The sequence below is a fragment of the Schistocerca nitens genome, chromosome 6 (genome assembly GCF_023898315.1).
Source record: "Schistocerca nitens isolate TAMUIC-IGC-003100 chromosome 6, iqSchNite1.1, whole genome shotgun sequence".
Classification (NCBI taxonomy): domain Eukaryota; kingdom Metazoa; phylum Arthropoda; class Insecta; order Orthoptera; family Acrididae; genus Schistocerca; species Schistocerca nitens.
Genome location: NC_064619.1, coordinates 566,007,345 through 566,021,804, shown reverse-complemented (window position 1 = coordinate 566,021,804; position 14,460 = coordinate 566,007,345).

The following is a 14,460-nucleotide window of genomic DNA, read 5'->3' as shown; positions in this document are numbered from 1 at the left end:
TAATTAAATTTAGACAATCAAATTCTGACGTATGATAAATCTTAACTCGTGAAAAACTGATAAATTTTGACGTAAGCAGCGCTACGCCATGGCCCTGTGAAATCAATCTGAAACTTTCCGTGAGAAATAAACTGAAAAATTCTTACCTCGTGATGGTGTCTCCGGATAACGCTGTCTATGTATCTGCTCGTAAATGGCACAGCTTAGTGCAATGCTGGCGTATCTACTAATACTGGATAACATTTGTCTGAGATCTGAATTACGAGAAAAACTGACTTTACTTAGTGACACAGCTGGTCGTCTGATTACTAAAGAACAGACGACTATGATCTGACAAAAATTCTTGAATATTTTAATTTAGAGAAATGACTGGATCGGGACTAGCAGTGACTTAAGGGGAAATTATAATTTTATAGTTGACTGGTAAAAACAATTATATTTTGAAAATTTTTTACGTTATTGATAAAGATCTACAATCCATTACAAGGAAAAATTGAATATATTACAAATCTCGGCCAGCTGGTGCTTACGAATCACAAAAGAAAATACTGAAACAAATTCCTATTAACATCTCAGACAAGTGACTTAACTACGCGCATGCCAATAAAAATAAAAAAAAATCCATACAATAGATGGCTGACTTAATTACACTGTTGATTGTTCATTGTTGTTGTGGTCTTCAATCCTGAGACTGGTTTGATGCAGCTCTCCATGCTACCCTATCCAGTGCAAGCTTCTTCATCTCCCAGTACTTTCTGCAACCCACATCCTTCTGAATCTGCTTAGTGTATTCATCTCTTGGTCTCCCTCTACGATTTTTACCCTTCACGCTGCCCTCCAATCCTAAATTTGTGATCCCTTGATGCCTCAAAACATGTCCTACCAACCGATCCCTTCTTCTTGTCAAGTTGTGCCACAAATTCCTCTTCTCCCCAATTCTATTCAATACTTCATCATTAGTTATGTGGTCTACCCATCTAATCTTTAGCATTCTTCTATAGCACCACATTTCGAAAGCTTCTATTGTCTTCTTGTCCAAACTATTTATCGTCCATGTTTCACTCCCATACATGGCTACACTCCATACAAACACGTTCAGAAACGACTTCCTGACACTTAAATCTATACTCGATGTTAACAAATTTCTCTTCTTCAGAAACGCGTTCCTTGGCATTGCTGGTCTACTTTTTATATCTTCTCTACTTCGACCATCATCAGTTATTTTGCTCCCCAAATAGAAAAACTCATTTACTACTTTAAGTGCGCCTTTTCTAATCTAATTCCCTCAGCATCACCCGACTTAATTCGACTACATTCCATTATCCCCGTTTTGCTTTTGTTGATGTTCATCTTATATCCTCCTTTCAAGACACTGTCTATTCCGTTCAACTACTCTACCAAGTCCCTTGCTGTCTCTGATAGAATTACAATGTCATCGGTGAACCTCAAAGTTTTTATTTCTTCTCCATGGATTTTAATACGTACTCTGAATTTTTCTTTTGTTTCCTTTACTGCTTGCTCAATATACAGGGTTATTACAAATGATTGAAGCGATTTCACAGCTCTACAATAATTATATTATTTGAGATATTTTCACAATGCTTTGCACACACATACAAAAACTCAAAAAGTTTTTTTAGGCATTCACAAATGTTCGATATGTGCCCCTTTAGTGATTTGGCAGACATCAAGCCGATAATCAAGTTCCTCCCACACTCGGCGCAGCATGTCCCCATCAATGAGTTCGAAAGCATCGTTGATGCGAGCTCGCAGTTCTGGCACGTTTCTTGGTAGAGGAGGTTTAAACACTTCACCATTAAGAAAAAATGTTGCTTCATCACTGAAAACAAGTTTCGCACTGAACGCATCCTCTTCCATGAGCTGTTGCAACCGCGCCGAAAATTCAAAGCGTTTGACTTTGTCATCGAGTGTCAGGGTTGTAGCAATTGTAAACGGTAAGGCTTCTGCTTTAGCCTTTTCCGTAAGATTTTACAAACCGTCGGCTGTGATACGTTTAGCTCCCTGCTTGCTTTATTCGTCGACTTCCGCGGGCTACGCGTGAAACTTGCCTGCACGCGTTCAACCGTTTCTTCACTCACTGCAGGCCGACCCGTTGATTTCCCCTTACAGAGGCATCCAGAAGCCTTAAACTGCACATACCATCGCCGAATGGAGTTAGCAGTTGGTGGATCTTTGTTGAACTTCGTCCTGAAGTGTCGATGCACTGTTATGACTGACTGATGTGAGTGCATTTCAAGCACGACATACGCTTTCTCGATTCCTGTCGCCATTTTGTCTCACTGCACTCTCGAGCGCTCTGGCGGCAGAAACCTGAAGTGCGGCTTCAGCCGAACAAAACTTTATGAGTTTTTCTACGTATCTGTAGTGTGTCGTGACCATATGTCAATGAATGGAGCTACAGTGAATTTATGAAATCGCTTCAATCATTTGTAATAGCCCTGTACATATTGAATAACATCGGGTGGGGTACAACCCTGTCTCACTCCCTTCCCAACCACTGCTTCCCTTTCATACCCTTCGACTCTTATAACTGCCATCTGGTTTCTGTACAAAATGTACATAGCCTTTCGCTTCCTGTATTTTACCCCTGCCACCTTTAGAATTTGGAAGAGAGTATTCCAGTCAACACTGTCAAAAGCTTTCTCTAAGTCTACAAATGCTAGAAACGTAGATTTGCCTTTCCTTAATCTTTCTTCTAAGATAAGTCATAAGGTCAGTATTGCCTCACGTGTTCCAATATTTCTACGGAATCCAAACTGATCTTCCCCGATGTCAGTTTCTACTAGTTTTTCCATTCGTCTGTAAAGAATTCAAGTTAGTATTTTGCAGCTGTGACTTATTAAACTGATAGTTCGGTAATTTTCACATCTGTCAACACCTGCTTTCTTTGGGATTGGAATTATTATATTCTTCTGGAAGTCTGAGGGTATTTCGCCTGTCTCATACATCTTGCTCACCAGATGGTAGAGTTTTGTCAGGACTGGCTCTCCCAAAGCCATCAGTAGTTCTAATGGAATGTTGTCTACTCCCAGGGCCTTGTTTCGACTCAGGTCTTTCAGTGCTGTGTCAAACCCTTCACGCAGTATCGTATCTCCCATTTCATCTTCATCTACATCCTCTTCCATTTCCATAATATTGTCCTCAAGTACGTCGCCCTTGTATAGACCCTCTATATACTCCTTCTGCTTTCTCTCCTTTGCTTAAAAAAGAGTTGCCATCTGAGCTCTTGATATTCATACAAGCGGTTCTCTTTTCTCCAAAGGTCTCTTTAATTTTCCTGTAGGCAGTATCTATCTTACCCCTAGTGAGATAAGCCTCTACACCCTTACATTTGTCCTCTAGCCATCCCTGCTTAGCCATTTTGCACTTCCTGTCGATCCCAGTTTTGAGACGCCTGTATTTCTTTTTGGCTGCTTCAATTGCTGCATTTTTATATTTTCTCCTTTCGTCAATTAAGTTCAATATTTCTTCTGTTACTCAAGGAGTTCTACTAGCCCTCGTCTTTTTACCTACTTGATCCTCTGCTGCCTTCACTACTTCATCCCTCAGTGCTACCCATCCTTCTTCTACTGTACTTCTTTCCCCCATTCCTGTCAATTGTTCCCTTATGCTCTCCCTGAAACTCTGTACAACCTCTGGTTCTTTCAGTTTACCCATGTCCCATCTCCTTAAATTCCCACCTTTTTGCAGTTTCTTCAGTTTTCATCTACAGTTCATAACCAATACATTGTGGTCAGAATCCACATCTGCCCCTGGAAATGTCTTACAATTTAAAACCTTGTTCCTAAATCTCTGTCTTACCATTATATAATCTATCTGATACCTTCTAGTATCTCCAGGATTCTTCCATGTATACAACCTTCTTTCATGATTCTTGAACCAAGTGTTAGCTATGATTAAGTTATGCTCTGTGCAAAACTCTATCAGGCGGCTTCCTCTTTCATTTCTTATCCCCAATCCATATTCACCCACTATGTTTCCTTCTCTCCCTTTTCCTACTCTCGAATTCCAGTCACCCATGACTATTAAATTTTCGTCTCCCTTCACTACCTGAATAATTTCTTTTATCTCATCATACATTTCATCGATTTCTTCATCATCTGCAGAGCTAGTTGGCATATAAACTTGTACTACTGTAGTAGGCTTGGGCTTCGTGTCTATCTTGGCCACAATAATGCGTTCACTATGCTGTTTGTAGTAGCTTACCCGCACTCCTATTTTGTTATTCATTATTAAACCTACTCCTGCATTACCCCTATTTGATTTTGTGTTTATAACCCTGTATTCACCTGACCAAAAGTCTTGTTCCTCCTGCCACCGAACTTCACTAATTCCCACTATATCTAACTTTAACCTATCCATTTCCCTTTTTAAATTTTCTTATCTACCTGCCCGTTTAAGGGATCTGACATTCCACGCTCCGATCCGTAGAACGCCAGTTTTCTTTCTCCTGATAACGACGTCCTCTTGAGTAGTCCCAGCCCGGAGATCCGAATGGGGGACTATTTTACCTCCGGAATATTTGACCCAAGAGGACGCCAGCATTATTTACCTATACAGTAAAGCTGCATGCTCTCGGGAAAAATTACGGCCGTAGTTTCCCCTTGCTTTCAGCCGTTCGCAGTACCAGCACAGCTAGGCCGTTTTGGTTAGTGTTACAAGGCCAGGTCAGTCAATCATCTAGACTGCTGCCCCTGCAATTACTGAAAAGGCTGCTGCCCCTCTTCAGGAGCCAAACGTTTGTCTGGCCTCTCAACAGATACCCCTCCGTTGTGGTTGCACCTACGGTACGGCCAACTGTATCGCTGAGACACGCAAGCCTCCCTACCAACGGCAAGGTCTTTGGTTCATGGGGAAGGGATTTTTCATTATATTAACAATTATTCATTTGTTCATCATCATCTCATTTCATGGTATCATTTAGCTCTGCGGCTGATCACAATAATTATTCAGTTCCATATAATAAAACTGTATAATTTGTTCCGCATTGTGACTTTAACAGCTACTAACTATAAACTGCACTGTACCAGCGACAGAGTACAACTACACTGTACCAGCGAGCGACTGCAACTGCCACAGAGATCACTTTGACCTGCTACTCTATTGCAGCTCTCTTTTGAGAGGGGTAAAGGTATTTTACGTCTCAGGCAGCGCTTCTGAATTGTCGTTCTAGCAAGTGAACAATACATCGAGATTACATTTGCACCAGCAGGGTGGTTAACCCCTTACAAACTCTCGGAGGTTTTTCAGTAATACCTTCGAGTATTTTGGTATAATGGATCCACGGTCTAAGTGGTTCGTTACAAAGTTATTGTCTTTCGTTTGGTTTCCTGACCCAGTTTTCTTTGTATCTATACTGCTCTAACAATAGTGAAAAGAGTCCAAATAACATTGGTGTGCATTGTGATTTTGTAGGGAAACAAACTTGTTTCATTGACTCACGGAACATGCTGTTGACAACAATAATGCCCACTTTACTCTTAACCCTCTAGGTTCCATTCAGTACTGCTCGGTTCTGTGTTGAGTTAGTTTTTTCGGCAGTGTTAGCTTTACGTGAACAGTGATACATAGCGGTATATATAGGTTTACTGACGAAGAGCTGATCGATATACTTCACGTACAATTTCATTGAATTCTGTGGAAGAGCTGGACAACGACGCGTAGGCTGAGTTGTTACCACAGAGATGACAACCATGCCGCTGTCCATTCGCGTCTGTATACAGGGTAACATTAATAAAGCGGAGAAATTGCAGGGACAGATACCTGACGAGAAATGGAGGAGAAAAGATCCTATTAACATGTGTCTGGAAATGCATCGTGGCCACCGTATATAGCGCTGACGCATTATAGTTCCTCTGAACTCGTGCCGTGTGCTTCTTGTATGTTGCAGGCTGTGTTGAGTGATGCAGTGTACTGCAAGCATCTCGGGAACAAGCCGAGATGATATTTATGTACGGCCGAGCAGATGGAAACGGTGGAGAGGCAGCACGGCTATGGCAAAACAAGTATCCTTCGCACAGACCACACCACACAACATTTCGGGCCCATTTTGGGCTCATTTCAGGCAGACGAACGTGTAGGGAGGCAGTGGACTGTGCGCACACCAGATTTGGAGTACCGGATTTTACAGGATATTGAGGCGAAACATAATACAAGGGACAGGCAAATGGTTCGCCAACAAGGTGTAAGCTAAAGCTCGATTATGTGTATCCTTCATGGCAACTGGTACTATCCCTATTACCTGCAGTCCCATGGAGACCAATTTCAACATCTGTTGTGACGGGGGTGCGATGCAGCTCTGTACTGTGTTCCAGGACAATTTATTGTCGTTGCACGCACACCGTCCATTTCCGGACACATGTTCGTAGGTCCTTTATTGCTCTGTTTCCAGTCAGGAATCAGTTTCGGTGGAAGTTGTCGGTTTTATTAATGTTCATGCTGTATAGGCTTATACGAGAAATCGGATGTATTGTACGTGTTGGTGACTGCATAGTACAGTCTTTTTCATTGTCGTGACGATATTTGGACAGAAATGAAGATAACTGCGACACAACCGGAATAGATCATAATTACATAATTATTCTGTAATGGGTTGCTGGAGATCGTGGCTCCCTCATACAGAGATACTCAGAAAGTATCCCTCAACAGCCTCTGGAAATTTTCCGGTAGAGTTCTGGTTCACCCTTATGGCAATTTCAGTACATGGAGGATTTGCTTCATCACGAAACTCACAGACACAGTTTAAGATTGATCTAGAAAGCTTGTTTCAATGTCTTCTTTATATATTCTTAATTTCGGATGTTTAGGTTTGGAATAATGTTTAGTCTTGAAACGAAGATGATCTGTTCAATGTCATGCAATATGAACTGAGTGAAAACTAAGAGTACAATACTACACGTTTCCAAAAGATTCCCCTGATATCACGAGAATATATGAAGGGCTTATTTCAATAGTGGTACAAGTCCATTTCTGTTCATTCAGAGCTACAGAGTCCTAAAGTTAAATCAGTGCTGAAAAATCTGCAGTTGAGATACCAGAAATATTCGAGCATATGGCTTTTTGCTACAGATGAACCTTTATTTCTGTTTGTTTGGACCATTAGTGTCAGAAGCATTATAGACAGAAAAGTGGTGGAAATGGACTTGTACCACTACTGAAATAAGCCCTTCATATCTTCTACGCTAATCAATATAGAAACTTTCGAATTATGAGTTCCGCATAAGACTGGAAAGGCTTTGTTTTCCAAAGAAACATCCGAATTTACAAGAGTATATGTTTTATTTGAATACGCGCAGAAGCTTGGTGTACTTCTTGCAGTAGTTTTGAGCGTCATAGCCTTCTTTTATGTTCCACAGATGTTCAGCGCACTCTCCACATGATGTAAGACAACCATCCAGACGATACATAAAAAAGTCCCATACTTCAACGAGCATGCCTAAAATTGCTGCATTCACTTCTGTCAGTATGCAGCGTTGCTTTTCACGCAACGTTGTTGGACGGGTAGGCAATTAAAAGAAGTATTTCACAAATCCACACAAAAAATAACAATAATAACTATTACTATATTATTATTATTATTATTATTATTATTATGAAGTTGTGGCCCAGATGGAATAAACGATGCAGTTTATTACATGTGGAGGGAAAGTGTGCGATCTAAAATGTTCATTTTTTATTCATCGAATGCTGGAAAAGTTATAAAGCGCCGAAATAATTTATATTTTTTCAAAACGGGAAAGGAAATGCATGTGACTGTTACAGGGGAATAAGTCTCCCAAATACAGTTTATAAAACTTCTCCAAAACATTAAACAGTTGATTGAAAGTAATAATAGATGCGTATTGGGAGGAGAGTAAAGTGGGTTAAGGAAAGGAGGCTCATACAGCGATAATATTTTAGCATCAAGAGAATTTCAGAAAAGTGACGAGCAGTCAGCTTAGAAACACATGGCTTTCTTTGACTTTGAAGAAACCTTTGACTCGGTCATTGGAAATACACTTTGGACAATAATTTACAAGCGAGGACACCCCATGCGTTTTATTCTGATCATTAAAAGCATGTATGAAGACACCAAAATAATCATACAGAAAAGTATTCCAACAACAGATAAGGCTTTAACGGGTCACGGTGTCAGACAGGAATGTAGCATTTCAGCGAGTATTTTCTTAACACCTGTAGCGAAGACCCCTTAAGAAACTGGAAGAAGGAAGTCCATGAAGGTTACAGCTGGGAAGACCTACCAAAGCTATGTTTAATGCATATGATGAAATCATATTACAGACTACAGATATGGACTTACAAACTCTGTGTATAAGTTATATGAGTTGGGAAGAAAACATTGCAATGTAATATAAGTTACTACCAAAATGAAAATCATGGCCCAGTACCGAAAATTCTCTGTTCGCTTAATGTTACTACAGGAAACGATGAACTTGAATACGTTTCCAGTGCCAGTTATTTAGCCAGTGACATAACTTTGGGCTGAACGAAGATATTCAACAGAAAAGCAACACGTTTCAAAAGATATGAGCAACTGTACACACAAACTTAAAAAATAAAGTTAGGAAAGCAACAAAGTTGAAGCTGTATAAAGCAATGGCCGTGCTTGGGCTACTTTATGACAGCAGATCCTGGATTGCAAGGAAGAGAGATAAAAATAACATACAGTCAGCAGGAATGACATTTTTAGAAGTCAAAGGATGCTGAAGGAGATACCACAAGAAACATTGACATCTGGCCGGAATTGGGACTTTGAAATTCAAATGAGAATACTGAAAAATACAGGCAGAATGCACACAACACCTCACGCAGACGGATGAAGACAGAATACCAACAGTTCTAAACGAGTACAAGCAATCAGGAAACAGAGGTGTAGGACGACCAATAAAGAGATGGAGTTAATTATGTGAACTTATAACAGGCATACTGTCTAAGCCTTAAAACTCATAAGATTAAGATAATAATGACAGTAATGACAACAAGAAGAAATATACCACATACCGTAAGATCAGATGAGCGGGCAATCTAATCGTTGAAAGCGACGATACATCGGTGAGTCTGCTCACTGTTGAGAAATGCGTTTACATACAGTTGCCAGTGCGATAATGCTCCGTCCTGCTGAAAAAAGAAATCTTCGACAAGTTCGTCCCATCGTGGGAAAGTCACATTTTCAACTTATCCTGCATGTGATACCTGTAAAACTAAAGGCCGTAAATCTTTTTTCGAGAAACGGCGCATAACAAACATATCTCTCACGAATCTCTCTCGTACTCGACTGTGATAAGGGCTGTTACGTTTCCCAAATTCTTGTGGTGTGGTGCTTTTCCATTGAAATGGAATCTAGTCTAAACACTACACATTAAATTTGAAAGGAAACTACTGTCTATCATCTTCATGCCCAGAATGAATTCACAAAACTCTGCCTGTAGATGTATTATCACAGTCATAAAGAGCAGGTATCTTGTGAATGCTGTCTGGTTTTGAACATAAACATCTGTGTTGAGCACACCTTACGAACGCATTATGAATGGTGAAGTTTCATCTGATACGTTGAGTAGACTTCTATGGAGCACAGGCAAAACTACATCTAAATAAAGATATCTTCAAACTCTATTGCCACCGTCGAATTCTTTGAGCTGTAGGTGGTGCAATGCAGTAACCTCGTCGGAAAACAAGAGTAGCTGCATTCAACAGGTCCTGGCTTGCTTTCCCCAAGAGTCCAAAAAGCTCGCTATCTTGGAAAAACTTATCCAGAACCTTCTGAATCTAGCTACTCTCATCCAAAAATTCCTATCTTACTCACTTATTTTCATTTAAAAATATGTACTTTATATAAAGGAGTATACAGAGGGTCTATACAAGGGCGATGTACTTGAGGATAATATTATGGAAATGGAAGAGGATGTAGATGAAGATGAAATGGGAGATACGATACTGCGTGAAGAGTTTGACAGAGTACTGAAAGACCTGAGTCGAAACAAGGCCCTGGGAGTAGACAACATTCCAATAGAACTACTGATGGGAGAGCCAGTACTGAGAAAACTCTACCATCTGGTGAGCAAGACGTATGAGACAGGCGAAATACCCTCTGACTTCAACAATCCCAAAGAAAGCAGGTGTTGACAGGTGTGAAAATTACCGAACTATCAGTTTAATAAGTCACAGCTGCAAAATACTAACACGAATTCTTTACAGACGAATGGAAAAAACTGGTAGACGCCGACCTCGGGGAAGATCAGTTTGGATTCCGTAGAAATATTGGAACACGTGAGGTAATACTGACCTTACGACTTGTCTTAGACCAAATATTAAGGAAAGGCAAACGTACGTTTCTAGCATTTGTAGACATAGGGAAAGCTTTTGACAATGTTGACTGGAATATTCTCTTTCAAATTCTGAAGGTCGCAGGGGTAAAATACAGAAGCGAAAGGCTATTTAAAATTTGTACAGAAACCAGAGGGCAGTTATAAGAGTCGAGGGGCATGAAAGGGAAGCAGTGGTTGGGAAGGGAATGAGACAGGGTTTTAGCCTCTCCCCGATGTTATTTGTGTATTGAGCAAGTAGTAAAGGAAACAAAAGAAAAATTCAGAGTAGGAATTAAAATCCATGGAGAAGAAATAAAACTTTGAGGTTCGCTGATGATATTGTAATTCTGTCAGAGACAGCAAAGGACTCGGAAGAGCAGTTGAACTTAATGGACAGTGTCTTGAAAGGAGGATATAAGATGAACATCAACAAAAGCAAAACGAGGATAATGGAATGTAGTTAAATTAAATCGGGTGATGCTGAGGGGATTAGATTAGGAAATGAGACACTTAAAGTAGTAAAGGAGTTCTGCTATTTGGGGAGCAAAATAACTGATGATGGTCGAAGTAGAGAAGATATAAAAAGTAGACCAGCAATGCCAAGGAAAGCGTTTCTGAAGAAGAGAAATTTGTTAACATCGAGTATACATTTAAGTGTCAGGAAGTCGTTTCTCAACGTATTTGTATGGAGTGTAGCCATGTATGGGAGTGAAACATGGACGATAAATAGTTTGGACAAGAAGAGAATAGACGCTTTCGAAATGTGGTGCTATAGAAGAATGCTAAAGATTAGATGGGTAGACCACATAACTAATGATGAAGTATTGAATAGAATTGGGGAGAAGAGGAGATTGTGGCACAACTTGACAAGAAGAAGGGATTGGTTGGTAGGACATGTTCTGAGGCATCAAGGGATCACAAAATTAGGATTGGAGGGCAGCGTGGAGGCAAAAAATCGTAGAGGGAGACCAAGAGATAAATACACTAAGCAGATTCAGAAGGATGTAGGTTGCAGTAGGTACTGGGAGATGAAGAAGCTTGCACTGGATAGGGTAGCATGGAGAGCTGCATCAAACCAGTCTCAGGACTGAAGACCACAACAACAACAACAACAACAGCACCATTCCTGAGATTTTTCAGAAATGTTTCCAATTATGTAGAGAAAACTTTAATAGGTTTTTTTTACAATGCATAATGTGTATATGGTAATGTACCTATTTTATATTCGAAAAAATCACTTTCACCACCAATAGAGTCAACACTTTCTTGTTTATTTCAACTATGTATGTTTGTTGTTTGTCACTTTGAATCATATTAATTCTACTGTATTGTTCTCTATTATAATCTTCTAAGCTTTTTCTATTTTCAACACTACATTTATTAACTCCTTTAGATTTTTCTTTATTTTATCACCAAATTTATAAGCATACATTTTTGCCCTTAAACCACAAAATTTTTCCTTTATTTTTCCATTAAATTACTATTTCATTTTTCCTAAGACTTTCTTTTTTACTAGTGGAATACTATAAATATTATTTTAAGGATAGTCACTAATATCAAATTTATCAATCACGTCATCATAAAAATCTTTAGTTTTTATATTGTAAATATAACTGCTTGTATCTTGATAACACAACTTTATATTATCTTCAGATTTCAGTTTCATTATTCTATAGTCAAAATCGTAGTGAGTTCTTTAGATAAATCAAGTATACTCATACCAACTTAGATGAGTTTATTGTAAGTGCTTTTAGCCTTATTCATAAGAATAGCAACAAGATTTTTATTAACTATTGTTTTTCCTTTAAAGTTTGACATTACTATAATTTTATCACACTTATCTCCTTCTGACACTAATTTCGAACCCACTGTGCTTCTTACATTTTCCACTGTCTTACCAGATACAGAATAATACAGTAACTTATAGAATATTTTTTTCAAAATCATTTTTGGATTTAGTTCACATTTCTGTATTGAAATCTATACATTTCTTTAAACAATCGGAATGTTTAAATTTTATAATTCTATGTATTTTAATATTTCCATTTCTAGAGACATATACTGTTCAAGATTTTTTTAGTGAACTACATAATTCTGTTTGTCATTCAAGGTAGTCAGTAATTACTTTCTTTAGTTTGAGATACATTTTATTTCCAGGAGCGATTGGTAAATCTTTATGTAAATCATGCAGTTCTTTTTGGATATTCTAAATCTAATTCAAAAATCTATCCCATTTTAGCAGTATCTGAAATTACTCTTATTCTTCTAAAATCTAAATTATTTGGCTCATCCCATTCAAATTCACCATATGGTAAATATTGACTCATAACATAACCATATAAATTGTTTTCATCTAAATATGCTAAAAAATTCGATATCTTTTTAACCTCCCGGACTTTGATATATTTATTATTTGCTTTCACACATCATTTACAAAACTGTGATATACCACCTCTTATTCATTTTTCAACTATTAAAATCATGTCATAATAATGTCACAAATCAAGTGATTGTCCAGTCATTTTTAGCATTGCATCCCAAGGATCAGTGGACAAAGTTCAAAACCATTGTACAATATGCATTAGATGAGTATGTGCCAAGCAAGATCGTAAGAGATGGAAAAGAGCCACCGTGGTACAACAACCGAGTTAGAAAACTGCTGCGGAAGCAAAGGGAAATTCACAGCAAACATAAACATAGCCAAAGCCTTGCAGACAAACAAAAATTACGCGAAGCGAAATGTAGTGTGAGGAGGGCTATGCGAGAGGCGTTCAATGAATTCGAAAGTAAAGTTATATGTACTGACTTGGCAGAAAATCCTAAGAAATTCTGGTCTTTTGTCAAAGCGGTAGGTGGATCAAAACAAAATGTCCAGACACTCTGTGACCAAAATGGTACTGAAACAGAGGATGACAGACCGAAGGCCGAAATACTAAATGTCTTTTTCCAAAGCTGTTTCACAGAGGAAGACTGCACTGTAGTTCCTTCTCTATATTGTCGCACAGATGACAAAATGGTAGATATCGAAATAAACGACAGACGGATAAAGAAACAATTAAAATCGCTCAAAAGAGGAAAGGCTGCTGGACCTGATGGGATACTAGTTCTATTTTACACAGAGTACGCGAAGGAACTTGCCCCCCTTCTTGCAGCGGTGTACCGTAGGTCTGTAGAAGAGCGTAGCTTTCCAAAAGATTGGAAAAGGGCACAGGTCATCCCCGTTTTCAAGAAGGGACGTCGAACAGATGTGCAGAACTATAGACCTATATCCCTAACGTCGATCAGTTGTAGAATTTTGGAACACGTATTATGTTCGAGTATAATGACCTTCCTAGAGACTAGAGATCTACTCTGTAGGAATCAGCATGGGTTTCGAAAAACACGGTCGTGTGAAACCCAGCTCGCGCTATTCGTCCACGAGACTCAGAGGGCCATAGACACGGGTTCCCAGGTAGATGCCGCGTTTCTTGACTTCCGCAAGGCGTTCGATACAGTTCCCCACAGTCGTTTAATGAACAAAGTAAGAGCATATGGACTATCAGACCAATTGTGTGATTGGATTGAGGAGTTCCTAGATAACAGAACGCAGCATGTCATTCTCAATGGAGAGAAGTCTTCCGAAGTAAGAGTGATTTCAGGTGTGTCACAGGGGAGTGTCATGGGACCGTTGCTGTTCACAATATACATAAATGACCTTGTGGATGACATCGGAAGTTCACTGAGGCTTTTTTCAGATGATGCTGTGGTGTATCGAGAGGTTGTAACAATGGAAAATTGTACTGAAATGCAGGAGGATCTACAGCGAATTGAAGCATGGTGCAGGGAATGGCAATTGAATCTCAATGTAGACAAGTGTAATGTGCTGCGAATACATAGAAAGATAGATCCCTTATCATTTAGCTACAAAATAGCAGGTCAGCAACTGGAAGCAGTTAATCCCATAAATTATCTGGGAGCACGCATTAGGAGTGATTTAAAATGGAGTGATCATATAAAGTTGATCGTCGATAAAGCAGATGCCAGACTGAGATTCATTGGAAGAATCCTAAGGAAATGCAATCCGAAAACAAAGGAAGTAGATTACAGTACGCTTGTTCGCCCACTGCTTCAATACTGCTCAGTAGTGTGGGATCCG